Genomic DNA, 26,233 nt, shown 5'->3' with positions numbered 1-26,233 from the left:
AGGATTTAAATTATTTAAAGAGATAGTCACCCAAGTATGATGGAAACTGAATTCTAAACACATTAACTCTTTCAGTACTCTACAGTTTCCGTATGCTACTCAAAACAAAATGTCAAACGTGATGAGCATTATTGCTGCTGCTGCTAAATGAACATTTTTACAGCTATTTATAGTTAGGGTTGTATTATGCTTTCTCTTACCAAGAGTTATGAAAGCAAGTTTGGGGTTTTGGTTTATGTGTTTTTTGAAGTTGTTTGATTTTGGTTTGGCTTTTTTAGGCAGTGAAACATTCCAGGCTGGCTAGAGAGCAAGAGGAAATTGCTATAGGAAACTATAGCAACTATAAACTATAGCAACTATAAACTATAGCAACTATAAACTATAGCAACTATAAACTATAGCAACTATAAACTATTGGAAATTGCATCTTGGAGATCAGTGACTTAAGTTTTACCACATTTCATATTTTGGTGACTGTATTAGCATAACTATAAATGTGTGTGAGTACACGTATGAATTACAATGTGAGCATACAGATATTACTGCTTCTGAGAGAAATCTGGACTGCTGTCCTCAGCACTCAGTGTGGTTACAAGGCATGAGAATATAAAGAAGGTTGGTTTGAGATTAGGGAATGGGAAATGAAAGGAGAGAATTGACAAGATAAATGGCAGCTTCCTTCACTTTGAAATGACTGTGAGCTGGCTGGAGAGAGGAGGTGGCATCTTGGAATATGAATTTTGTTCCTCACACTTGTTTGTTTCTTAGACTCAAAGCACCTAAATATAAAGGCATTGATTCAGCTGTTTTAACTGTGGTTTGAGGTGGTTGTATGTTAATGATCCATCTTCATACCCTTATCCTATTCCTTTTTTTTCTTACTCTGTTTTCTAGACTTCTTGTTCTGTAAATACCTGGGGGCTAGTAAGCTGACCACCTTTCTGTGGATACCTTGGGGAGGGCAGAGCCCAAGGGTCCCATGGCCATCACTTGCCCCCAGTTTGGCTCCCACTATGCAAAGGGCTGACCCAACACACCAAAGGAGAAGCTGGATTTACCATGGTCTGTGGAACCTGCCTTTGGGTACCAGCACCCGGTAACTTTCCAGGTTGGCTGCTTAAGTGAGGGCGAAAAAATACTTGGAAATTGTTCACCAAGGGGAAAAAAAGGGCAAAAAAAGCATTGAATGGAAACTTTCCTGGCAGACTTAGGGCTGTATGTGTGTTTAAAGATGCTACTGCATGATGCGTCAGGGAACTGAAATGTGGTGAAGTCAGTCTTCCCCCTGTGGGCAAAAGTCTAGCACTTAACTCAGATTTAAGTGTTTCAAGTGTAAATGGCATAAAATGTACTGAAAGTTTATCACTTGTTTTGGTTCTTGTTTTGCTTGTGTTTTCTGGGGTGAATCATGTTCAGATGGAACATGAGGTGCAGCAAATGTCACATGTTGGACTGAAATGGAGTATGCTTACTAGAGAGAGCTTGTGCTGGCTCCGAGGACGTCCTTCTGAGAAAGGAGGAAACTGCTTTTGCCAGGATAAAGAGGGATGATCAGGTGCTACAACTTCTTTCCTCTTTGAGTTGCATTATTTTCCTTTCCCTGGTGCTGTGTGGCTCAGAAAGGGCTTGTGAGAAGAAAACAATGGAATAAAACACTCTCCACCACAAGAAAGATGGATAGGATGGAACTGATGTGCTCTGTGAAATTTGCATGTTGTGCCCTTGCCTGGGGTGTGCCATGCCCTTAGTATTATGGGAGACCTAAGCTCACCTGCTAGTAATTTCTAATTTACTGTCCTAATTCATCGATTTGTTATCACTAATTGTACTTCATTTACTTCTGTGTAGTTTCCAGTACCTAAAGGGTTGAAAGGTTGCTGTAATTGGCACCCGCAGCTGCTCTTTCTTTTGACAGGGGATAATTTTGCAGCCTATGCTTTGTGTGACAGCTGCCTAATTGGGCATTCTCCCCTTGTAGCAAGCCTGCCTCCTCCAGCCTCCCTGCTGACAAATGGTGGTGGATTATAGATGAGGACACGCTGACCCGTTCGACCTTGCTGAGACAGCGGGGAGGGGCCTCCTGCTACTTGAGGGAAGCTTTGGGTCATTTAAAGGACAAGGTCATGAGCCAGGTGGGGAAATGACATGATATCACATGACAATAGCCATGGTCAGTATGTCAAGGACAAACTCATCAGTATTGATTAACTCTGCTTTTTCCTGGTGCCTCTGCGAAACCCACTGATACTTCAAAAATATTTTGCTGATTTGCTCTAGGTAGAGTGCTAAATGTTATTTTGGGGGTTATTTGGGGGAGTATTTGTACAATGTTTTCTGCTCAATACAGAACATGTGCAAAAGCAGTGTTGCTAAACACACACACCCCCTCTCCCCCCATATTCCCCCCCTCAATAATAACTTACAGGGTTCATCTCAGTGCTTTTGGTAAAATGTATATCTGCATGTACAGTAAGGAAAATGCCATGAAGGCTGCATGACAGGCCAGAACTTGAGGAGGAAAAAAATCGCTGCTTTTAAATTTCAGTATTTCACTTTTCACTGCTATGTGAAATGAAAGTGTATGAACCCTTATGAAAACTCATGTATCCACATACATACAGCTGTCTGGAACGTGGAAGAAGTGCTTAAATAAAGACAACCAAAGAGAAAAGTTAAATATAACTTGAACATTTAAAGAGAGTCTTACATTAGCTCAAGGGCGATACAGTTAAGATAATGCCTTGTCTGTTTTGAGAACAATGCAATACCCAGCTATGCCAGGCAATAAAAACTTGCTAAGTGGGTTTTCAAAAATGTTGTGAATACAAGTGACAATATTTTGAGAGCATCTTCATGATGCATTTCTATGCTAATAAACTTCAAGGTAAATGAGCAGCTTGTTTGACATTTGCTATGTTAGATAATAATAAAATGCTTTCTTCTGGAGTAATTAGACTTGATAGATTGATTATGTTAAGAGGTAAAGATAAATATAATCAAAAAGAAAACTGTCTTGGAGGGAGTTACTGCCTTTTTTTGAACATTTAACATTGTCATTCTTGTTTAGCCAATGCCTCATGGCGCGTCTTGCACACGCACGTGTACACACGCACTCACACACGTGTGCATGCACATACGCACTCACGCACAGACACGCGCAGCATGCAGCGAGTTTCTGAAACAGCCTGTGAAGAGGGGTGTTCACCTAGGAGCACGGTTCCCGTTCCTGTGAGATCTGATTTGTTGTTGGTAGCTGTTGTGTCTGAACCTCGTCACTTCATCAGGATGTAATTTTACTCCCCCGAGGTAAAAAGCCGTCAGTGGTAAAGTGTGATAAATTAGTGTTCTCAAGTAGATGTGCGTGCGTGTGTGTGTTTAATTCTGACCTTGCTGTGCATGTGTTTAGCTGCTCTCGGTGCCCGAGTCAAGCCTGGTGGAGGTTTAATCCTGTGCCCTTGTACACGTATACTTGATTAGTAGTTGTGGTTCTCTCAGCAGAAGACATTCTGCCCTCCTCCTTGTATTGGTCGGGACCCAGGCACTGGGGAGTCAAGTCGAAGGAGAAAGAAAAGAGATTTTGCATTAGTATTCTATGAAAGCCTTACTGTCTGCAGAACAAATTGATTGCTACAGTGTACCTGTGCTTGGCACCACTGCTGTGAAAGAAAGGTATGGTTGTAATCTGTTTTATTGTATTACATATTGTGACACTCCAGGAATGTTTAACATTGGGCTCTTCGATGGCACATGCTAGAAGTCTAAGTAAAGAAAAATGTGAATGAATGAATGAATGGATGAATGAAAAGTATGTGAGGCTGTCATATCGGCAGCTTTGTTTACTACAGTGAACTAAGTAGCCCCTGCTAATGAGACTAAATTTATGTGCCAATGGCAACATAAGGAGATGATTCACTGAATTTTCTGTATTGTATTCAGTTACTCACATCTGTGTCAGTAGTTGCTACATACCTACACAGATAAAATTCTAGTTAACGTTTTAAGGGGGCTTTGCTTCAGCTTTCAGCAAGATTGTAGATGTGAAATAGATAGATAGAACATGGATCTGTTTGCCTCTTTAAATGAAAATGTGAGGGGTTTTCCTAGTTTTTAATCTGCTGCACTGGTCTTACATGGAGGCGGGGGGGTGAGGGGAGGTATGAAAATATGAAAATCTTAGATGTGCTGCTGTGATAAACAGAACAAGAGCTAAGCTGAGGAAAAGTCTTGCAGGATTTGAGCCTTCAACTCACCATCTTTCTCTCCCCGCCCCCCCCCCCCCCCCCCCCAGTGTAAATGTGCACCCATATTTTAATCAGAAAGCTAGTGCTCTTCATTTCCTTAACTCAGTTGCAGACTTTACACAGTTGGTTTTCTGGTTTTATAAATGCTCAGCTGATGTCAGTTGTGTGTTGATGGGAAGTAGGAAACACTCCATTAATAGAATTCAGGCTGTTTTACAGAAAGCTGTGCTTACTGCTTCTTTCTTGGCATCACTGAAGTTGTGTTGGTGATTATTTGGATGTTTGCTTGTGGTCACTCCAAAACATCTGAAGTATCTGCTCTTGTTGTGCAGACATTCCTGACTAATTAAGTTTAGGATAGGTGGCAGACTCCTGGGCATTTAAATCTGCATGTAAACCTAATCTAATAATGTGATGAGAAAATGAAAATCCATCTTTCCTGGTGTGTTATCACCATGCACAACCCACGGAGGTATTTGCAAAATCCTTTCTCTACTCTTTGTCCTGGCAGGTGGTGAGTAAACAAGTCGCTTTAAGGAAATGAGGGACTTGGAAAACACTGTATGTGGAGGAGCAGTCATGCACTATAATAGTTACTTCTGTCATATGGCCTTGCTGACTTAAGATTAACACTTCATAGATGTGCAGTATATTTATATGAGTGTACCCTTGAGCTTACATTTTACACCTTGCAAAGAGTGTGAATACAGTCTTATGCATGCAAGTCGTTGATCTTCAAGATCCTTTGACAGCTAAGAAAATTTCGAAGAACCCTGGACAGGGAAGCTCTGAGATGTGACTGTACTCAAATAATGATGTCTTTAATTATAACTAATTAGTCATATCTGACTTATTCAAGGCAAATATTTTGTGAGTGAGCTGTTTTCCCCCTGCCTTTTCTTTTTTTGGTTTTTGGTTGTTTTTTTCAAATATAAACATGTTGTCGTGATAAAAGTTGGTAAAAACAGTTGCACAATTTACACAGCAGATCACAAGATCAAGGGAATACCATATTTAACAAGATTTGGGAAGTCAACAGCAGTAATACTGCAGAAATGGTTAGATCTTATCTTACATTCTGTATTGGCCTTTTTTAGATTTTAACTAGTTAGTGACAGGTGGTCGAACTCTGAAGAAGGTGTTGGATAAATAGAGGGTAGTACTCCATTTCAATGCAATTAACTTTTGTTCATAAATAATTCAACCTGTGACTTTAAATAAATGATTAGAGGAAAAGAAAATGACATGTGATTAAATCCGAGTCCTTGGAAACATTTTACCAGTCAAGATTGCTGTGGCTGCTTTGAGACTTCTTATAATTCCTCTTTTGAGTAGAGCCAGTCCTGGGAGTTGTGGGGTTTTTGGTTTGTTTTGTTTTCATCAGTTATTAGTGTCTCAGTAGAGATATGAGGTATACTCTTTACTCTTTAGATCATAGTTGAAAGAGTACTGATGAGTGTGTGGGTTTGATACCTCAGTTTTCCTAGTGCCATCAGCTTGAGTAGCATGTGATTTTTACCTGTTTTTTGTTTGGTGGGGTTTTTTTGTTCTTCTTGTTGTTTGGGGTTTTTTTATGGAAAATAGAAGGATGTTTGCAGAATTAAAACTTTTATTGTGAGCTTTACTGAATGAACATATACTGAATCTTCAGGTAACACTAAAATCTTCATGAGAATTTTGGAATACAGCTTGGCCTGGGCTGGAGTGAGCTACTATATCTAGGGGAGAGGGAAACCCCTCAGGCCCTTGCCACCCCCCAAAAAAAAACCAAAACAAACAAAAACCACACAAAAAAAACCCAAACCCACACAAAAAAAAAAAAAAAAAAAACACAAAACACAAAACAAAAAAACCCACAACCCAAAAAACCACAACCAAAACCAAAACCACCAAATAAAATTAATCAGATTTAAAATGCATTCTTACGATCCATTGGAGGCAGGCAGTTGATTCCAGCATTGGTTAACTGTGTAACATCACCTTTCGTCTGGAAATACTGAAGTTTGAAATAAGAGTTGGCTGGAGCGTGTCATCAATTTGGGCAGATGTTAGAGGCAAATTCCAGTTTAGGTGTGTTTTTTGAAAGGTACCTGTTCCCTGCTTGAGATTGTGAAATGCCTGTTTGCAATCTCCACCCGCTTTCCTTCTGTTACCATGCTTTACCATAGTAAGGAAAGAGGAAATGGAGGTGTTGCATAACTTCTCTAAGTAAACAGATTTTCTGTCCTGATAGATACTGAAGGCAGCCTTAACCAGTGCTGCAGTCTCCAGGTTCCTGCTAATGCCAAAGGCAGTTGTGTAATTAATGGCCTTGTGTACTGAACTGAGACTGCTTTGAAACCTCTGGAGGGAAATATTTTGTCTATTATGTTGGTTAACTTTCCCTGAAAATTAGAAGTGTTGCTGATACTCCATTGGGGTGGTGGGGGAGGATTTTACAAGGCCTGATAGATAAGCTCTGGCATCTTTTTCCTGACCACTGGACAAAGCATCTGCAGCAGCAGAATCAAACTGAATTATTGAAATGGAGCCATTAGTAAAAATGAAACCAGTCTTACTTGAGGGGGTGAGCATGGTAAGATAAGGAAGTGGAAAGCTGCATTTAGAAGTTTTTGTGTGGTTTTAAAATGTTTTCACTGTAAAATTGTAGAAAGAATCGGGACCTGGTATTGGTGCTTGGCACAATTGTAGTCATGGTAAATGAACTAAAGTAGACAAGATTATTAATCTTTATCTAATGTATTCTCCTGAAGCCATTTGAAAAACCTGGGGTGTATTAAAAGTTTCAAACAGCTTTTTTTCTTTGTTTCTACAAACCAAAGATTTCTACAGAATCAGCATCAACCATAATGGCAGTATTAGCAACTACAGGATTTGAGAGATTTCCTCTCTTCCCAGATTTACAATTTTCGTAAAGCCAATTTTTGTCAGCCACTTGATCTGTTTTCTCTCACTCTGGCAAAGAGTACATGTGCCAGGTATCTGCAAGTTCTACAAATGAATAAGAACTAAGTTAGTTCCTGAGTTTGATCAGTTTGGAAACTTGCAGCTTCATAAGCTGGAATTGGGACAAGAGGAAATGGCCTCAAGCTGCGCCAGGGGAGGCTTAGGCTGGATATTAGGAAACATTTCTTCATCAAGAGGATGGTCAGGCATTGGAACAGGCTTCCCAGGGATGTTGTGGAATCACCATCCCTGGAAGCGTGCAAAAACCATGTAGATGAGGCCCTTAGTGATGTGGTTTAGGCGTGGACTTGGCAATCGTGGTGTAAAAGCTGGTTTTGATCTTAAAAGGTCTCTTCTAACCTAGTTGATTCTAGGAATTTGAATTTGCAGGAACTCATCAGGCAAAATGCCAATGTTGACTATTAAAGGGTGAATATTCCTCCTGTGCTTTTTGGCTTTCTAAATGGGAGGCAAACTTGTTTCTGCAGGCATAGTTCTAGTTACTGGTGCAACTTGCAGAGTATGCTCAGTTAGGCTTCGTGTAATCCAGGGTTCCAGAGCCTGGGCACCACAAAGCATTTCAACACACATGAAAATTAAAAAGAGACTCCTGTATCAAGTGATTTGCCCCTGCAGTGTCAGTCACCTTTCCTTCATAGCTCTGCCTCTAACATGGACTGCTGGAGTCTCGTTTATACACTGGTGTACCTGTGGATGAATGCACACCCTGTTTTCTAGTCCATCCAAGCAATCCAATTCTTTGAATGTATTGCAGCTGAATTAGACTGGTAAAAAGCAGGTTTTGACAGCTTTCTAAAGCAAATAAATAAAAATGGACCTGTTTGGGAAGGAAGTGCTTAGATATGTATATACACGTTTATGCATGCTTCAGTATGAGACATCTTTGTTTTAAGATAAAAAGGACTTTGTTGTTCTTGGTTAGGAAAGAGAGTGAAAGTGGGCAGTGGATCAGAAGAGCCACTCCTGCAAAACCCTTTGCTGCTGCTGCTATGCAGTGATCCTTCCAGCTCCAGTGAACAAAATAGTACTTGCCCAGCTCATTAGGACTGTTTCAGCAGGTCAGATCTCTTGAGAAGTAGGAGAAGTTTGTGGAATTATGGTTTTGATCCTAATGCCATCATTCATCTTTTCAGTTCAATACTGACACAGTTGCTTTCTCAGACAGAATATAATTTCAGTAGGTATAGTGGGAAACCTGTACTGGCTGTAGTTGACTGACACGTATCTCCCCCTAAAGGTGATGGCAGTGCTGATTTTTTTTCTTATCTTGGAAAATAAAAGCATTTACTGTGGTGCACAAGTCCTTTTCCTTTAGTAAGTCCCATGGTTTCCTCAAGTTCAGTGTACTCAGTTCTTTTTTTGTTTCACCAGTGGGGGGCAGGAGGGATGGGACACCACCCACAAATGGTAGAGAGTATCTTGGGCTAAATGAGATTCAGAAAATCTTCCTTTCTTTGCTATGGGTGTAGACTTCACATAACTGTGGGCATATTGCTTAATCTTGCTTGTATGCACTGTTCCTCATGTGTAAAGTGGGAATATTTCAAAGGACTGCTGTGATATGTTCATTGATGTTTGTAAAGTGTGCTGTTTTGTCCGTATATCAAGTAACTTCTTTCTTTCGGTTTTGACAGTGCCCAGTAGCCTTCAACATGGTTTAGACCCGCACAGTGCATATAATGAGAGGTCCTGGTGAACAATAGAGGAGTGAAATTACTATGATCAGTCTGTAAAGAGCAGCAGCCATCTAACATCAGATACTTAGATGTCAGTTTGAAATAGGTCTTTGGTAACTGAAATGCCTGTTATTAATTTGTTCATGAGTGAGGGTTTTTATGACCTCAGTTTATGTATAAGTAACATAGAAGTGAATTCTGAGGTTAATTCAAGTCTAAAATAGTTTGGGATTTTCTTTTCCAGATTCATGTAGTGGATAGTCTATGAAAATCCCTTCTATGGTTAGTAATGTTACATACTATCTGCAGCTTGGCGGTGGAGTACATCAAGGGTTATTTTTTTAATTACGGAGTTTTAAAATGATGGCTGTATGTTACATCAAAGAAAGGAAGGATGCTTGGTCAACTTCAGACACTTCTCAGCTTTTCTATCTGTGACTATCATTTTAACAAAGAAAATAATTTCATGGAAGGGTAGTTCAGATGCATGTTCTGTGTAATTTGCAAGTGTGGGCTCTTGCATGTAGTTACAGCTGACAGTACAGTCAGCGGAGGGAAAAGTCTCTTATCACCAGTTCCCTGCTCCTAAGAGCATTTCTTCTGTTCTTCATGATTTATGAGGTCACAGTGTGGAAGGTTTTTTTGTGGTATTCAGCTGGTCATGATGGAGTGCAAACCAATCTGAAATTTAAAATGGCTGGATGAACTTTACTATGCAAAAATTAAACTTGTAATCAAATTTGCCAGTCAAACAAAGAGAAATGTTTAATTTAAACAAGAGAGGTTTTCATGTCAGTACCTAGAGCAGGAAAGGTTTTGCTGACATATCCCCGTCAAATAGTCTGGGGTTTTTGGATATGCATTAGGAAAACTATCATAAATACTACTGCCTTTCTCATGATCGGTATCTGTGTGAAACGTGGATCATGCTTGCTCTTGGAAAATACCCACTTATATTAAAATAAGGTAATTAAAGGTAAGCACAAAATTTCCTGGAAAACTTGAGAAAGGTACTTCCAGTAACATCTTATGTTCAAATGGATTAGCAAAAAAGAAGCTGTCGTTATTCCAGGTTCTTTAGAGTCATTTGTGTCTTATCAGGTAGCTGACAAAAATCATTTACATTCAGTGCACACTTTGCTTCTCATATGTAGAAGTTAATTGCAAGAATAGTTTAGTCTATTAATTTTCATTCTGGAATCTTGCTCCCAATCCCCCTATATAAGTGGAGCTTTTGGTCTGATTTTTCTCTTTACCTCCCCACCACCACTTTCTCAACAATAGATTACGGTCAAGATGTTTCAGATCTTGCCGTCCTCCCACAAGTTCCACTGGTCAAGATCACAGTAAAAATAATCTAAACTCCTGAAGACTTTTACTTCCCGTCCATATGCGTTGTAACATGATGTTTATTGCAGTGCAGTGGAAATGCTTCCTACAGTGGTAGAGAAAAACAGCTGATGTTTTAGGAACCATGCTACCTAAAATTTCATCTCTGGCTTTATATCTTAATGAAGCAGGTTGCTTATATCCTTTCACAGTGTGCACTGTTCTACATCATCTTGTTTCTGCTGCTCTTTTACATGCTTTTGGGGACTTTATGCTTCTGAGACAGTGTCCCAGGCAGCTTGGATAGCCTCACTGTCTTCACCTGCCGTTGACACTTTTCTACCTTATACCTACCTTTCACCCTACAACTCCTCCTTTCCAGTTAGTTATCCCTGTATCTTGTGTTAGCTTGCAAGCACTTTTGGGTCATAGTGTAGAATTTACGGGAATATAAAATGTTTTACAATAGTAATTATGCTAGTGTGTTTCCCAGCAAATGTCAAGCACAGACAGACTTGATCTCCTAAACCTGGCAGCATATAGAGAAGGTGAGTGGAATTTGCATCACAGTAGGTTATTCTTGGTAAGCCAAACAGTTCACCTTCAGAAGTGCTACAAGGAAGCTTTGGGTTATGTGATTTAATAGAGAAGATACTAAAGGGACTTCAGAAGGAAGGGTTAAGTTTTATGTGCAATAAAACTGAAATCAGAGGTAGACCTAGTGAATCAAATCCCTCTGATCTGAGGAATAGAAGGAGAAATTATCTTCCAAAAAGTGGATAATTTGCAGAGTTAAGTCAGCTGTTTGGGCTCAGAAGGTAATTTCATTAAAGCAACTGAGATACAAAAATCCTCCTTTGTTTCGTTGAAAGAGGTCTTACGTTTAGCTGGTACCTGAGACAGGTATTCCCTCTGCCTTCACCTTCCTCCTCAAAAGTTCACTTGTTCATGTTGCGTTTGGTACCACTTGCTGTCATAATTTTAAAAAAAATAAACATCTCTCTGAGAAGACTTTTTCCTAGGAGCAGTATCTCCTTTCCTTCTCTGGTCATTCTTCCATCTGTGCTCTCTGAAGCGATAGCAGATTGTGTTGGGCTAAGGATGTTGTCCTTGTACCAGCCAGGGAAGGGAAGGTGCTTTCACTAGATTTTTAATAGCAACAGCTCAAGATAAGGGGAGCCCTTGGATGCTGGTTTTTATTCTTTCTACATTATATTTTAGCCCTCCTGTACCCATTTCCCCATATCATTGATCTTTGTGTTCTGTTGATCTTTTAGCATGTATCGCTCTTTCTTTCCTCTCCAATCATATGTAGTAAAAGAAAGGTTTCAGGTGAATCTGTATTATTACAGCAACGTGTATTGTTGCACTGCAAAAACAATAAAGGTGTTTTTTCTTCTGTAAGAGAAGGGGAAAACAGGCTTATTCTGGAGGCCAGTGTTGCTCTAGGGCTTCGTTTAATTGTTGTCCAGCTGAATTCGTATTATGTATGTACTCAGCATCTCACAGGTGCACTGTATTTATTTTAAACTTCATACAGCCTGATGGGGGAAAGGGAACAAATAGTGTGGTGTGAATCTGTGAGGAAAGGCAAGCAGCATACATCATTTGTGTTTTGGATTGTGGTTTTGCAGGAAGTATTTTGGGTGGATTTGGATTAATTTTTGCTATGGTGATTTACTGTTGAAGCAGAGGAAGAAATAGCCTCCAGAGTGTTGATGATCTTTGCCTGGGGGAGCAGTGCAGAAGCATAATGGAATTTCCTGTGAGGTGCCTGAGTATTACAGTAAACATGAGTGTTTGTGGAAACAAAAGGGTAAGGAAGAAGGACACAGTAAGTGGTTAGGCTATGTGGATAGAAATGAAGTTATTCATGTCTGTAGAACTCTGAGAAATTTTAGATTCAATCCAGAGCAAGAGAAAAACAATTGAAAACTTGAAGTAAAGGGTTATATGGTCAGAGTGTCTTGAGGGGAAAGGATTACACTAACAGCTGTGTTTTGTGTAGTGTGGAAGGATTGTTGATGTCCGTAATGTTACAGAAGTGTGGTTGTTGAAGTAGGGAGCTGAGAGAAGACTAGAGTAACTTCAGGATAATAGTGGGAGAAGATGAGTAAGATTTTTAGAGGAGGAGGATGCAATGTCAAAGGTGTGTGCTGTTTGCTTGGTTGTTGTTTGGTTTTCTTTTTTGAAGTCATTGTGGTAAAGGGATAGTAGGGAGTGTCAGCATAAAGGTAATCTCCTGGTAACAACTTTTTCTGACAAAGTGAATAGCATTAATGAGGTGAGGAGACCTATCCCTCTCCTGGCAGATTACCTTTACCAGCTTGCTCAGCTCAGTTTTGCTGGTCAAGCTCTGGTAGTGTCACCAACTGACCACAGATATAACCAACTTCAGGCAAAAACTATTTGCCTGTTGATACCTTGTTAAGAAGCAAGGTGTACTCCCTGTCATGAGCTGATGTTGAATTAACAGAATGACATTCCTGTTACAGTAGAAATAAAACTTGTTTTCTTCATAAGTTTCTGCATCCTGATATGAATGTATTTATTTTTGGCAGGGTGGAGTGAAAAGCAGATTCACAAAGAACCAGCACTGACAATTGAAAGGTACGAATTTCTGCCCCTGAACTTGAGAAGTTTACTAACCTGTGTTTTTTTCTAACCCCAGGTGTGGAGTGCAACTTTGTCTAATTCACACTAGCTTTGACTGTATCCCCCTTAAAAATTCTGAGTCTATTTCACATCCCCAGATAGTCTTTGATCTCCTTGTCCTGAGATTGCTAACTAGGGTGCCAGGATAACAATCTGCTGAAAGTTTCCAGAGAAGCCATAGACATGATCGCCTGCCCACCAAAACTTTTCTCAGCAAGTGGATTTTAAATTGTATGCTTTTAAAGCAAGAAGTCTCTTTGAGAAGAGTGGGGTTTTGGTTGTTTGGTTTCAGTTGGGTTGGGTTTTCCCCCCTCCTCTGGTCTTTCTTCGTTGCCCTGTTTGGTTTGAACTTCCCTGGCCAATATGATTTGTTTCTGCATTAATTTGGTATTTGTGAATCTGCTCGTGGTTCTGTAAGATGCTGCAGGTACATAGCAGCCTGAACTGCTGTGGAATGAAATCACATCAATGTAGTCTTTGGTGAAGTTCTTTTGGTATTGCTCACTGGTGAAATTTAGCAACAAGGGTTGAACGAAAATGTTCTTTCCTAGCATTATGACAGGATTCTTGTAAGACTCTAATAAGAGAAGAAGCAAAAGTACAGTTTAGTAAGATTACAGGCAGTCAATGAAATTTATCTTCAGGTCATTGACAATACCTTACTATATATTGATTCAATATACAGACAACGCGAGTTACTTATTGATGGTATATTGAGCTGGGAAATTGCTCTTCTGCATACATCAAGGAAAGATGGCTTTATATAATACAAAGGACAGGGGCTGTGACCTGTCAGCCATGCTCAAATCTCTACCATGAAGCTGGAAATAATACCTAGCCTGATCAGCTGAATCAGTAGGGTTGTAGCTATGGAAAATAACTATTATATGTGATACTACGTGATAACATAGTTTAAGCTATTTTGATGGATTTTCACGGGTTCATTTGCTAAATTCATGAATCTTTTGTTTTATGATAATTCCCCTCCCTCCTCCCCACCCTTCCAACCCCCCCAATTTATCAGTAGACATTAAGGGAACAGATTAAAACTGTAATTGCAACTTTGAAATATTTCTGTAGGTGTCATGTTGCATCTGTCCTGTCCTGTCTGTGCCTCCTTTCCCCCGAAGCTGAGGCAAGATTTACAGAGGTAGATTCACCACCTATCTCCCACTGCTTTTCATTGTTACCACCAGCCAATTTTGCTAGATGAAGAATCAGTATCAGACTTCCATCATGTGGGAAACCAGATCACCTGCTATAGTTCGTGTGTGTTGAACAACTTGAGAATTGGGAAAGCTGGGTTAACTAATTTCACACCTCTTGTTTGAAAAAGGAAATCCTGTGCTGTCCTGAATAATAGAAGAATATTCAAATTTTGAATGTGAACCAGTTTGCTTTTAATAGTCATGATGCTTAAACTGGTGACATATTGCTGGTTTTCAGTATAGTAGATGTCCATTTATCATGTGCCTAATTCTGCAACCTTAATATATGTTGCATCAGTTAGACGCCTGTCTCATGCACAAACCTGAGCATATACAAAATAATGTGCCATTATTTTGTTATCCCATGTAAAATCCACAGACCTATTTATTAAGGAAAATAAGTAAAAAGAAAGTATAAAGTTCAAGGACTTACTACTAAATTATTCATTGATATGATATTTTAACATTTTTAAAAACTCTCTTTGTGCTAGCTGTCATACTAATTTTTGTTGCTATATTGGCTAGTCATTTATTGCAGTTTGTCATTATCACCCCTTAGAAGACAGCACACTTGAAATGGTTTACCTTGGAATCTCTGTGCAGAAAGCTGTTTAAGAGGCAAAGAGAAATGGAATGGAATAGAATTGGGTAAGAGACCAAAACCGCCACTGGCTGCTGGTAGCACCCTGCCTCATCCCTGCTGCTTGAGAAGTGGGGGATTTGATTAAAAATTCAGAACTAGTAGAAGCCCCCTGCTCTTGCAGGTTATATGTATAAAGGGTGTCAGCATGTATTTAATAGAAAAAAACATCGGGGGGGGGGGGGGAACCAACAACAAAAACACTACCAAAACAAAAAAAACAAACCCAAAAAACCCCAAAACACAGCCACCATCCACCTAACTGCTGCTGACTTTTTTTATTAAAGGGTTAGTTATGCTGATTAAAGTGTTTTTCATAGTATAAGCATGAGAGAAGACCTAAAATGATAGTGAATGAACAGTTATTCTCTGTAATATAGTTCAATTAACATAGAAGCTTTTTTACCTATTCCAATTTTCTTGCATTAGTAAACTTAAATAAGCTATATTACTCCAAATATACTTGCTTTAGAGTCTGAAGTGTTGGATAGCTATACTGCTAATAAGCTAATGTGTTTCCTAGAATGTTTTTGGTTGTGAAATATCTTATATATTCACATTTTCATATGTGTTTGGTTCTCAGAGTACATTATGGATTTTTTTTGTGGATGTTGAATGAAATTTTTTGGGGGGGATTTGATTTTTGTGGGTTTTTTGGTTTTGTTTTTTTTTTTTTTTTTAATCTCAAATCATAATCATTACCCGATTTAATTTTTTTTTTTTTTTTTTCCTAACACTTCAGTACAGTGAGAAGCTTTATCAGCCTTTCACAGAATGGGAAGGATAGAAATTCTGCTTGAAGGAAAACAAAGCAAAACAACAACCCAACAACAAACCCAAACCTCCCCTTTTCTCTCATTTTGCTGAAAGGTTTTAGAAAAGGAGGGAGGAGGGACTAAGGAAGAGTAGAATTCTGTTGCCCCAAGGTCTACAAGTTAATTCAGTGTGATCTTAAAGCAGTAGTAACTGTTTTCAGACCTGATGAATCACTATCAGAGCTAAAAACACTTACACTGTTGCACTGAGAAGCTTGCATCCCAGGCTTCAGGACTGATTTGTATCTGATTCTAGTAGCTCAGGCAATACTATAGCTTAGAAAGGTGACAATCTAATTCTTATGAAGTATGTTTTCGGAAAAGAGTCTTTGAGAAAGAGTGCTGCAAATCTGAGACCCATAGAAGAATTAAATGGAGAAAAATCAGTTGAAGCACAAATGTTGAATCACAGCTGAAACAAGATGCAGGAGGGTGTGTGATAGTTTGAAGGTTTTACTGGCAATGTCTGAGATGCCTGCATATAAGTGAGTTGCGCAGGTCACCCCAAATGGGCTCCAATAAAAGCTTTAATACAAACACGAATGCTCCTATTTATAGACATGGCTTTTTGTCTAAGTATAAACTGCTCCCAGTCATGTCTAGACTAACATCAGAGCTGTGCTGGTATTGAAAGTAGGGGCTCAGAAGTAAGAGTATAAGCCATGCTATTCTGTATATTACTGTTTATTGCAGTGATCATCTAAACTTTGTGGGAGCAGTAAATCTTTGAATGTCATATGACATTATGTCACCCAAGACACCTTTTCTTCCTCTTGTTAAGCATCGGAAGGTATGTCTGGTGGACGTGACCCATAAGCTAAATACTCTTCAGCATGTGTTTAAAGCTTTGAGCATGTATCAGTGGGTGGATGGATAGATGGATGGATAGATCAGTGAATGACTTTCATTGCTAACTATTTTCAGCAACTGAGCTTTAATGAGTCTTTCAACTGTTGCTGCTGTGTTTAATCTGCTCATTTACTCATCATTCGGCATTAAAGAAGCTTTCTAGGAGGTAAATGTTGTCCTTATTACAGAAGAGCTTAGTTTAATTGTGTTGAGCGCAGACCTTGCGTTAAGGGTTCTTTTGGGTTTTTTTTAATTGAGAAATGTATGCAGTGCGCACAGATGATTAGAATAAATAAGCAATTGCTGTGCTTGGAAGTGCACATCCAAATATACAGGTGCTATGTTACGATAAGTAACTTGGACTGCATGAAGGTATAAACTCGGGTCCTGATTCTGTAGTGGTAGTCTTACTGTCATGTCCTATATTTGTGAGTGAGTTTCCCTTTTGGACTTTTGATATAATATGTATCAACACATAGCTGAACAGAGTGAAAAGCATGGCAAAAAGTGCCCACTGCTCCTTTTCATTTAACATAAGGGTTCTTCTTTAATTTACTTGATACACTGCCTAACATCTCTTGTCAAAATAAATAAGTATCAGGGCAGCTGCTCTTAAAGGTAGGGAATACTTTAAGCATGTAATGTACCAATGTGAAGAAAATGTAGTGTAGTGGTATTTCTGGTAAGTGTACTAAAAAAATACATATCTAGGAGCTTTGTTCAAATGCCAGCTCTTACATCAGTCCTCTTTGTAATCTTTCTTGCTGATCTGTGACCTTGACCTTGTGTTTGTGTTTGTATGTCAAGTCTATTTTAGGAATGGACAAACTAAGTTCAGTTTAATAGGATTTATACTCCAGCTTCTCAAGATGCCTCAGTAAAATAGAAAAATTAAAATATTGAAATCAATTATTTTCTTTCCAGTTATCTTTTCAGATCTTGACCATTTATTTATTTTTAATTCTGTTGAGAAGATGCTTCTTAAAAAGGCATCTTTATCTCACCAATGAACTCTTCTAAATTCAGCACAGGCATTCTGCCTGGAGGTGGGGTTTCCTCTGTAAGAATCTCTCTGGTAGCAGTGTTTTCATTTGTCATGAGTCTGGCTTGGTACTGAAAGTAATCCCTGCTGTTTGTCCTTCTTCATGCCACTCTTGTAGTCACACATAAAACGACTGTGAAACAACCTCTCAGCAGTATCTTTGGGGTTCTTTTGATGGTGATGAGGTCCTTGGTCTGACTTGCCTTGAAGGAGCTTCCTATGGGGATGCTTGTGACACAAGCTACTGGGAAGATGGCAGCCATTAGAGGCTGCAGATCCATAGACCAAGGCAAGGCTACAACTTCTGACAGCAGCTTAACAGTTGGATCAGACACATTCTTGTTGGACCATGTTTTGCATACATTTAACTGTGCAGCTTGTGAACTAGTTTATTTTATTATTTTATTTATTATTTATTTTATTTATTATTAGGATTTTTCTTCATGGTGATTTGAGATGGTGTTCATTTCTAGAGATCAGGATGGAGCTTGCTAGCAGCCAGGTAGGATCTGATGCGCTGGTGCTGCTTGCATTCACCACAGCTCTTGAGCACAGGCTTAATTTTAGACCTGTGCTAACATGGCAATGAAGTTGGTTGGTGTAAATGCTTGGGCATATGGCTTTATAAAGGCTTAGTGAGCTTGTTGATTTGATGGGCACTGTCACAGAATCGTAGAATGTTTAAGGTTGGAAGGGGCCTTAAGCATCATCTCTTTCCAACCCCCCTACCGTGGGCAGGAACACCTCCCCATAGACCACATTACTCAAAGCCCCGTCCTGGCCTTGAACACTTCCAGAGATGGGGCAGCCACTATGAAAGATGGCCAAAATTAGTTAATACATATGTGTAAGTATGGAGTAATAGATTTATTTTTAATAGGTCTTTTATTTTGGCAGTAGTATTATTATATGTAGGAAATCACACATTTTCTTCAGAAATCAATTGCGCATGTGTAGTTTTTTGTTTTACACAGTTTTTAAATGGTGTGATCACCTGTTTCAATTTTCTTGACATTAATGGAACAGGTGGTAACAATAATTAGCTTTTCTTGCTATTTTGCAGTTATTTACTTCATGTAGCACTTAACGAAAGATAAATATAAAACATATTAATGAAAGCTCTTTTCCACAACTTTGATGGCATATTGTTTTTCTTCTTGGAATGCTTGCCATTTTTATCAACATAAAATTTGAGAAATTACTTCAAAGTGTGTGTTGTTGTATTGAGGGGTAGTTAAACACCTGCCCTTGCCGGCCATCCTCTGTTCCTACCATGGCTTTGTGACGGTGAATAAAGTTATCATGAGTTTTGAGCTAAGTCTATATTTTACTTGTTCTGATTTGACTCATGGCCAAGATTGAGTTGCAGCCCAATTTCTAATGTCTGGGGGTATTATTAACTAACTTATCATCTCTATATATATCTATATGATTTAAAAGGCTTTTAGCATTTTACTTAGGGTTTTATGTTTTGCATGTTTTCAGATTAACTCTGGCATAGTGGTAGGAGGAGGGCTTTCTGTGACATTCTTTAGATGTTGTTAGCATTTCCTCCCCAGGTATTGCTTAAAATAGGTTCTTATGTTGTATCTTTAATTCCACTTGGGCTTACTGCTATTTTGGAGAGAAAAAAAATATTTTTTTTATTGCAATTGAGCTATTAGAGACCTTCTTGTAATTCAGGTTTTTCTTTTCCCCACTTATAACTGAAATTGTGAGCCTTTTCTGTGTCCACAGCCTTTGGAAACATCATGTACATAAGCGTAAATCTCTCCTTATAATAGAAACTACATTGTCTTTCCCACTAAAAAAAAAAAAGAAAAAAACAAATTAAAAAACAAACAGAAAAAAACCACAAGAAAACCCAAAACACCACCATCAGATAACCCCAAAACCACAAACCAAAAAAAAAACCAAATCATCTGGGTCTTTGGCATGGATTTATAGGATATTACATATAATTGAACAGATCCTGTGCATTTTATCTTGCTATGGAATGACTGTGTATTTGTGCTTGGTTAGCTGAAAACTGTTCTGAGGGAAAGTCTAGAAAGTGCCTCTCATTTATAACTAACCATGAAACGCTTGGTCCCAAGTGAAACACAACTACTACTGTCAATAAAAGCTGTGCACTACTTTTCAGTGCTTTGCAGTTTGGTCTCTGTGAAACCAGTTCTTCCTTAAAACAACATAAGATGACTTATAATATGACAAATCACCTAACATGTACAGTTATTCCAACAAATCCAAGAAAATGCACAATTTCATTGCAGTGCTGTCAATAGATGCCTGCATGTTTAGATCCCTTCAGCAAGCAGAAGGTCAGAGCTGTGTGGAAATGCATTATCTGCATGCATTGATCATAACTCAAAAGCATGATTGTCCAGAAGAGGACATTGATTTCTTCACTGTGTATTAATCAAATGTCATTCTTGGGGAGTCAGTGTAGAGTTAAATGCATAATCAGTGATTTGTTTTTGTATCTGTTGAAGGGAATGTGAATCTGGTTGCTAGTTTCCTTTTAATTGCTTATTTATGCAACTGGCTCACAAAGATGGGAAAGGTGCATCTTTTGACCATTCTGATATACCTACCACTATGTTATCCATCCCTCTATCCTGAAAAGAGGTCTTGGTATATATTTTCATGCCTATTTGTTTTTGTTTCTTGAATGAGAAGACTCAATTAACCAAAAGCCTTTTTGCTCACTGTACTTCTGAGCTTTATCAACACACTACCTAAGTTGAGATTTAGTGTTATGTGCTATTTCTGGATTCCTGTCCTTACTGAGTGAGGATGGGGTGGGATGTAACTTTTCTGCCTTATCATTTTGTTTCTGCCCTTTTTGTCTTCAGTAGCAGAAGATCATTGAGCAGTGACTCATGGGGCAAGTTTAGATGTCAAATACTCCATTCTTTCACAGGTGGCATGGCATTTCTAGGTTGAATGTCTATTCTTTTCCATATTACAACTAGCAAAGAGTTGGCAGAGAGTGTTTCTAAATTCATGTCTGAATGTTAGCAGATCCTGATCAAGAAATTAACTCAAATATGCCCTTTACAGTACCATTACAGAACAAAATAAGAGATATTTCTGCAGTAGTATTTATAGGAACAAGTATATGTACATTCCTCTGTGCTAAAGAATTCACAGAAATTTCTGTGAACAATTCAGTTACAGAGCTAAATTGTAAGTTATATTAATGGGGTGGGTTTTCCACATCCAAGAGTGATTATTTTTATGATGCTCAATAACAAATACTAATTCAAGGTAGGCTGACATAAGCTTTTGTTTGAAGAGTGCCAAAACAAAAAAATGGCCACACCATGTGACTCATCTCTGAATTCAGCAGAACTTAGCAGGAGGTTTTGAAGTGCAGGACAGTCTTGGATTAAGCTGTGTACAGTGCTTGCGTGTACTTGTAAACCTTGAGGGCTGCTACTAAGGCTTTCACAAACTCAGCTTTTATGGTGCTTGTGTCTGTCTCTCATTTCCCCCTCCCCATTTACTTACTTCAGCTGTTTTGGGCGTTTGCTTGGTTTTGGAGTGTTGATGGGTGAGGGATTTTTTTTGTTGTCCAGATGGGTTTATGCTTGGTGGAGGGGTTTTGTTCAGTTTTGGTTTCGGTTTGGGGGGAGGGGGTTTTTGTTTGCTTGTTTGTTCTTTTTAAAATCAATTAATTTCACATTGTCACAGAATGGCTTGGGTTGGAAGGGTCCTTAAAGATCATCTAGTTCCAAATCCTCCTCCGTGCCATGGGCAGGGGTGCCTTCCACTAGACCAGGTTGCTCAAAGCCCCATCCAGCCTGGCCTTGAACACTGCCAGGAATGGGTCATCTACAACTTCTCTGAGCAACTTGTTCCAGTGACACCACCCTCGCTATAAAGAATTTCTTCCTACTGTCTAATCTAGATCTTCCTTCTTTCAGTTTAAAGCCATTCCCCCTTGTCCTGTCACTACACGCCCTTGTAAAAAGTCCTTCTCCAGCTTTCTTGTAGGCCCCCTTCAGGCACTGGAAGCTGCTCTAAGGTCTCCTCTGAGCCTTCTCTTCTCCAGGCTGAACAAGCCCAGCTCTCTCAGCCTGTCTTCATAGAAGAGGTGCTACAGCCCTCAAATCGTCTTCATGGCCTCCTCTGCGCTCTCTTGAGTAGGTCCATGTCCCTCTTGTGTTGGGAGCCCCAGGGCTGGATGCAGTACTGCAGGTGGGGTCTCACGAGACTGGAGAATAGGGACAGAATCCGCTCTCTTGACCTGCTGGTAACACTTCTTTTGACGCAGCCTAGGATACAGTTGGCTTCCTGGGTTGTGAGTGCATGCTGCTGGCTCATGTTGAACTTTACATCAACCAACACCCGCAAGTCCTCCTCCTCAGGGCTGCTCTCAGTCCATTCTCCGCCCAGTCTGTATTTGTGTTTGGGATTGCTCTGACCCAGGTGCAGGACCTTGCACTTGGCCTAGTTGAACTTCATGAGCTTTGTGCTGGCCCAGCTCTCAAGGGTGTCAAGGTCCCTCTGGATCCTATCCCTTCCCTTCAGTGTCCCCACACAGCTTGGTGTCATCGGCAAACATGCTGAGGGCACACTCGATCCCACTGTCTGTTTCACCGACAAAGATACTGAACAGCACTGGTCCCAGTACTGACCCCTGCGGAGCAGCACTCGTCACTGGTCTCCACTTGAACTTTGAGCCGATGACCACAACATTTTGAGTGTGATCATCCAGCCAATTCCTTATCCACTGAGTGGTTCACCCATCAAATCCATGCCTCTCCAGTATAGACACAAGGATATTGTGCAAGACAGTGTCAAATGCGTTGCACAAGTCCAGGTAGATGGTATCAGTTGCTCTTCCCTTATCCACCAATGCTTTCTTATTTTTCCCCTCCTTACTGGTAGGCTGGTTGAAGTAAGCTTCAGGAGCATGAGGCGCATGTAACTTAGGCAGAAATGTCTGCCAGTGGCCTTGTGTAAGCCGCGCACTGCTTTCCGCAAGAAGTACCTGACGTGAGTTGAGTGCCATCAGTGGACGAGTCATGGCATGCCAGAGCTATGTTGAAATACCCTGTTTCTTGGGGCAGGCTAACCTCCACGGGTTCCCTTGCTGCCGGGCTAAGTTTACTCACGGTTGAGCTGTCTTGGCTCTTTCTGGTACGTGCCAGTTGCAGTGCAGACATAGCTGTTTTTCTGAGCACCGCCGCTCTTTTCTTGCTGTAGTTCATGCTCATGCTGTCCTGTCTCGGGGGGACAGAGCTAGATGGGCATTCCTTTGTGACATGCTTCCTCAACATCGGGTAAAAGCTGCGATGTATCTAGCACTGCTCAGACTTTGGTCTTTTCCCTTGAAAATACTTTGCCACCAAGTTTGAGGCATTCTGGCTTCTGCATTGCTCCTCGTGTGGGTACAAATGTGCCTTGCTGCCTTCCCGGAAAGCTCTCTGTGCGCATATGAAAATCCCTCTGACATTTCCACACCTTGCTTAAGCAGACAGTGGAAATACTGTATTCCCCCTTGATACATATTACATATCCTCCCAAAGCTCCTTGTTGCCATGAGGTGGTATTGCATGGTCTGGATGAGTCACAGATTCCTGGACTGTAGAGAATCCCATATGAAATTCGAGAAGCAGAGGGTTACTGAGATGAGGTGTCTGAATCCCCCTTTCCACACCCCAGTAGGAACAGCCTCCCCTTCCTTATGTGCCTCTTGGGCCATGATTAACAACAACAGTAATTAGGATTTACATTTACAGTCTCTTAAAAGCCAATGTCAATGTAAATAGTCTACTGTCAGAACAGTTGGGGTTTTTTCCTTCCCTACTCAGCTGTTGGTTCACTAACATTTCAGTCCAGTGGTCTGTCAAATCTTACTGTCACAGGAAAAGCTTTTTAGTGTCTGCTCTGCTGTTGGTTCTGCGTTCCTGTCAATTTTATATAACAGGATTTCTTGGTTATTCTGGGTTTGTCTGCTTTCATAAAACAATAGATTTTGCAACTCTTTGAGCTATTGCGTCAAGTGTTACGGAATCAGTTTTCTGCAGTATTTTTCAAAATCCTACCACTCAAACTGCTAAAATCATCAGAAGATTTTGATTGGGCTGGTTCGGGTCTGTGCCTTTCTACTCAGCCCCGTTTTTTCCCCCTGATACTGAAAAAAACAGCACCCCATTCGGTTGTCTAAGAACATGAGGACTGCATTTGGCAGTACACAGCTTAGCAAAACCGTAGGGAGAAGGCTTTTCTGTTTGGTATACTTGTGCAGGATTTAGCCTGGAGGCTGTGGCTGTTGCTAACCCTGCCCTTATCCAAAGGAGGTATTTTGTAGAGTGAGCGATGCTGCTGGAGAGGCATCAGGACTGCACCAGCCTGGGGGGAGCGCCCCTGCCGGGGATGATGGGGGATGCCACCTCTGTGGTGGCATCAGGGCCATAGAAGCCCCTCCAGTAATCTGGCAGCAGCAGGGCTCCTGCTGGCTTCAACGTGATTCGCTGTGTGGCCTCTCCTCACCTAGCTGTTTAAAAGCAGTAGGCTATCCTTTCCGTGTTTAAAATGTCTTTTGAAGTCAGTCAGTAGGGCTAGCAAAGGGGTGAATAACATGCCAAGCTCCTGGGAAAGAAGCCTGCTTTTGCTTTCTCAAAGTGATATCCTATGATTGTAGTAGAGGAGCCTGATGGTTTGGTTTGGGGGTTTTATCTTTGGGGTTTTCTGTGTTTCTTTTTTCCAATTAATTTATTGTAAAAAAGGTTTGTTGATTCCCAAGTTTATCTAAGTGCAACCATGGAAGAACACACCCTTTTAGTGGTGAATTTTGCTATCCACTATGAGGTCGCTTTTGGTTTTGTTGGGTGGTTGTTTTTTGTTGTTGTTGTTGTCTCTTAAACTACATTTGCAATGGGAACCTTCAAAATGTCTTGACAGCCTGAATCAAAACTGTGAAGAGGTCTCAGCTGCTCCATTCATCTCAATAGATTTCTGCTATAAAGTGGTGATTTAGCAAAGCACTTAAATACTTGATTCTGTTAGTGCATAATGCTTAAGTGCCATTGAAGTACCTGCACATTTGTGCAACTCTGTGGATTGAGTACCCTGGGTTGTTGGATCAGGCCTGTTATAACCTTAGCAGAAAGAGTCAACTGAAGTGCTTCCGCCACCACCCTGAATACATCCTTTCTGCTTGCTAAAATCAAAGTGCAAATTGAGCTTAATAACAAAATAATTCTGAACAGGTAGTCTCATTCTCCCCACTCATGTTTAGTTTGCTGCAAGATTCTGTTGCAGTTTTCAGTGCATCTAGGAAATTTTTGAAGACCATAATTTGATTGTGCTCTGCAGCATTTCACTGCAGGTGGCTATAAGGATGGAGAACCACTTAAAATCCTATGTTTTACATACTTACTGGAGCTGTTGAGCAACACACAGCATTTAATACGTTTATCCTCAATTATATTTCTGAAGTTTGCATCTATTATTATTCCATCTGGGAAAACAGAGTACAGAAAAATAAAATCAGAAGTCAGAGAGCCTGTCTGCAGCACAGCGAGTAGTTGGACCCCTAGATCCGAAGCTGCCACTGTAATCACTGTACTGCATTCCTCAAATCTGTAATAATTAAAATGACTGTCAGAGCCATTGGTTGATGCGGTGGGCTGCAGCCTTTACATTTGGGGATATGTGAATGGGAAGTCAGTCAGTAAGAGACTTTTTCTGACTCTTCCAGTAGTTTCTAATCATTAGAACACTGAATTTGTTAAATAACTAAAGATTTTAATTTCACAGACCATTTTGATTTTAGCTCTACAAATTCACATTTTGACTCATCTCAAAAATGGAACATAAAATTCCTACAGGAGTTTGATAGTCATTAAAGAACTCTGAAATACAGTTAAGCTCTGTGTGTGTGTGTGTATAGAATCATAGAATGGTTAGGGTTGGAAAGGACCTTAAGATCATCTAGTTCCAATCCCTCTGACATGGGCAGGGACACCTCACACTAAACCGTGTCACCCAAGGCTTTGTCCAACCTGGCCTTGAACACCGCCAAGGATGGAGCATTCACAGCCTCCCTGGGCAACGCATTCCAGTACCTCACCACCCTCACAGTAAAGAATTTCTTCCTTATATCCAATCTAAACTTCCCCTGTTTAAGTTTTAACCCATTACCCCTTGTCCTATCACTACAGTCCTTGATGAAGAGTCCATCCCCAGCATCCTTGTAGGCCCCTTTCAGATACTGGAAGGCTGCTATGAGGTCTCCAGGGAGCCTTCTCTTCTTCAGGCTGAACAGCTCCGACTTTCTCAGCCTATCATATATATGTATACATATATACACACATTTCAAACTATATTAATCATTCTACCAGCATTCGTGAGTTTGGATAGCCTCTCTTTTAATAAGTCTTCATGTGGGCTATCTTCTAGCCATTGCTGATTTCCTAAACAAAAACCTTAATGGCTTCTGTAAATTTTTTTCATAAGATTCTGAATTTGGCCTACAGAAGACACCCTAACAATAACAAGCTTCATGAGTTATCTCCATTAGACCGTATAGCCCTCCTGCTCAAATAATACTAGTCTAATGTTAATTTACTGTGTCTCTGTTCCATTTAGCAAAGGGATTTAACTAGAAATCTTAGTTTGGGATATTGGAAAAATATCTTGTGGATGTCATTTTACTAGTTTAAATTGTGAACCAATCTTAATTTCTTAAATGGCAGCAGCTGAATATCTGTTGGGTTAACTGGGGAGATGCTGTTTGTTCAGAGTCTCCAATTAGCTTTTACAGTTGAGGTGTTCATTAATTAAAAGAATTCTCTA

This window comes from Psittacula echo (genome assembly GCF_963264785.1).
Source record: "Psittacula echo genome assembly, chromosome: 3".
Taxonomy (NCBI): Eukaryota; Metazoa; Chordata; class Aves; order Psittaciformes; family Psittacidae; genus Psittacula; species Psittacula echo.
Note: the sequence above shows the minus strand (reverse complement) of the source record.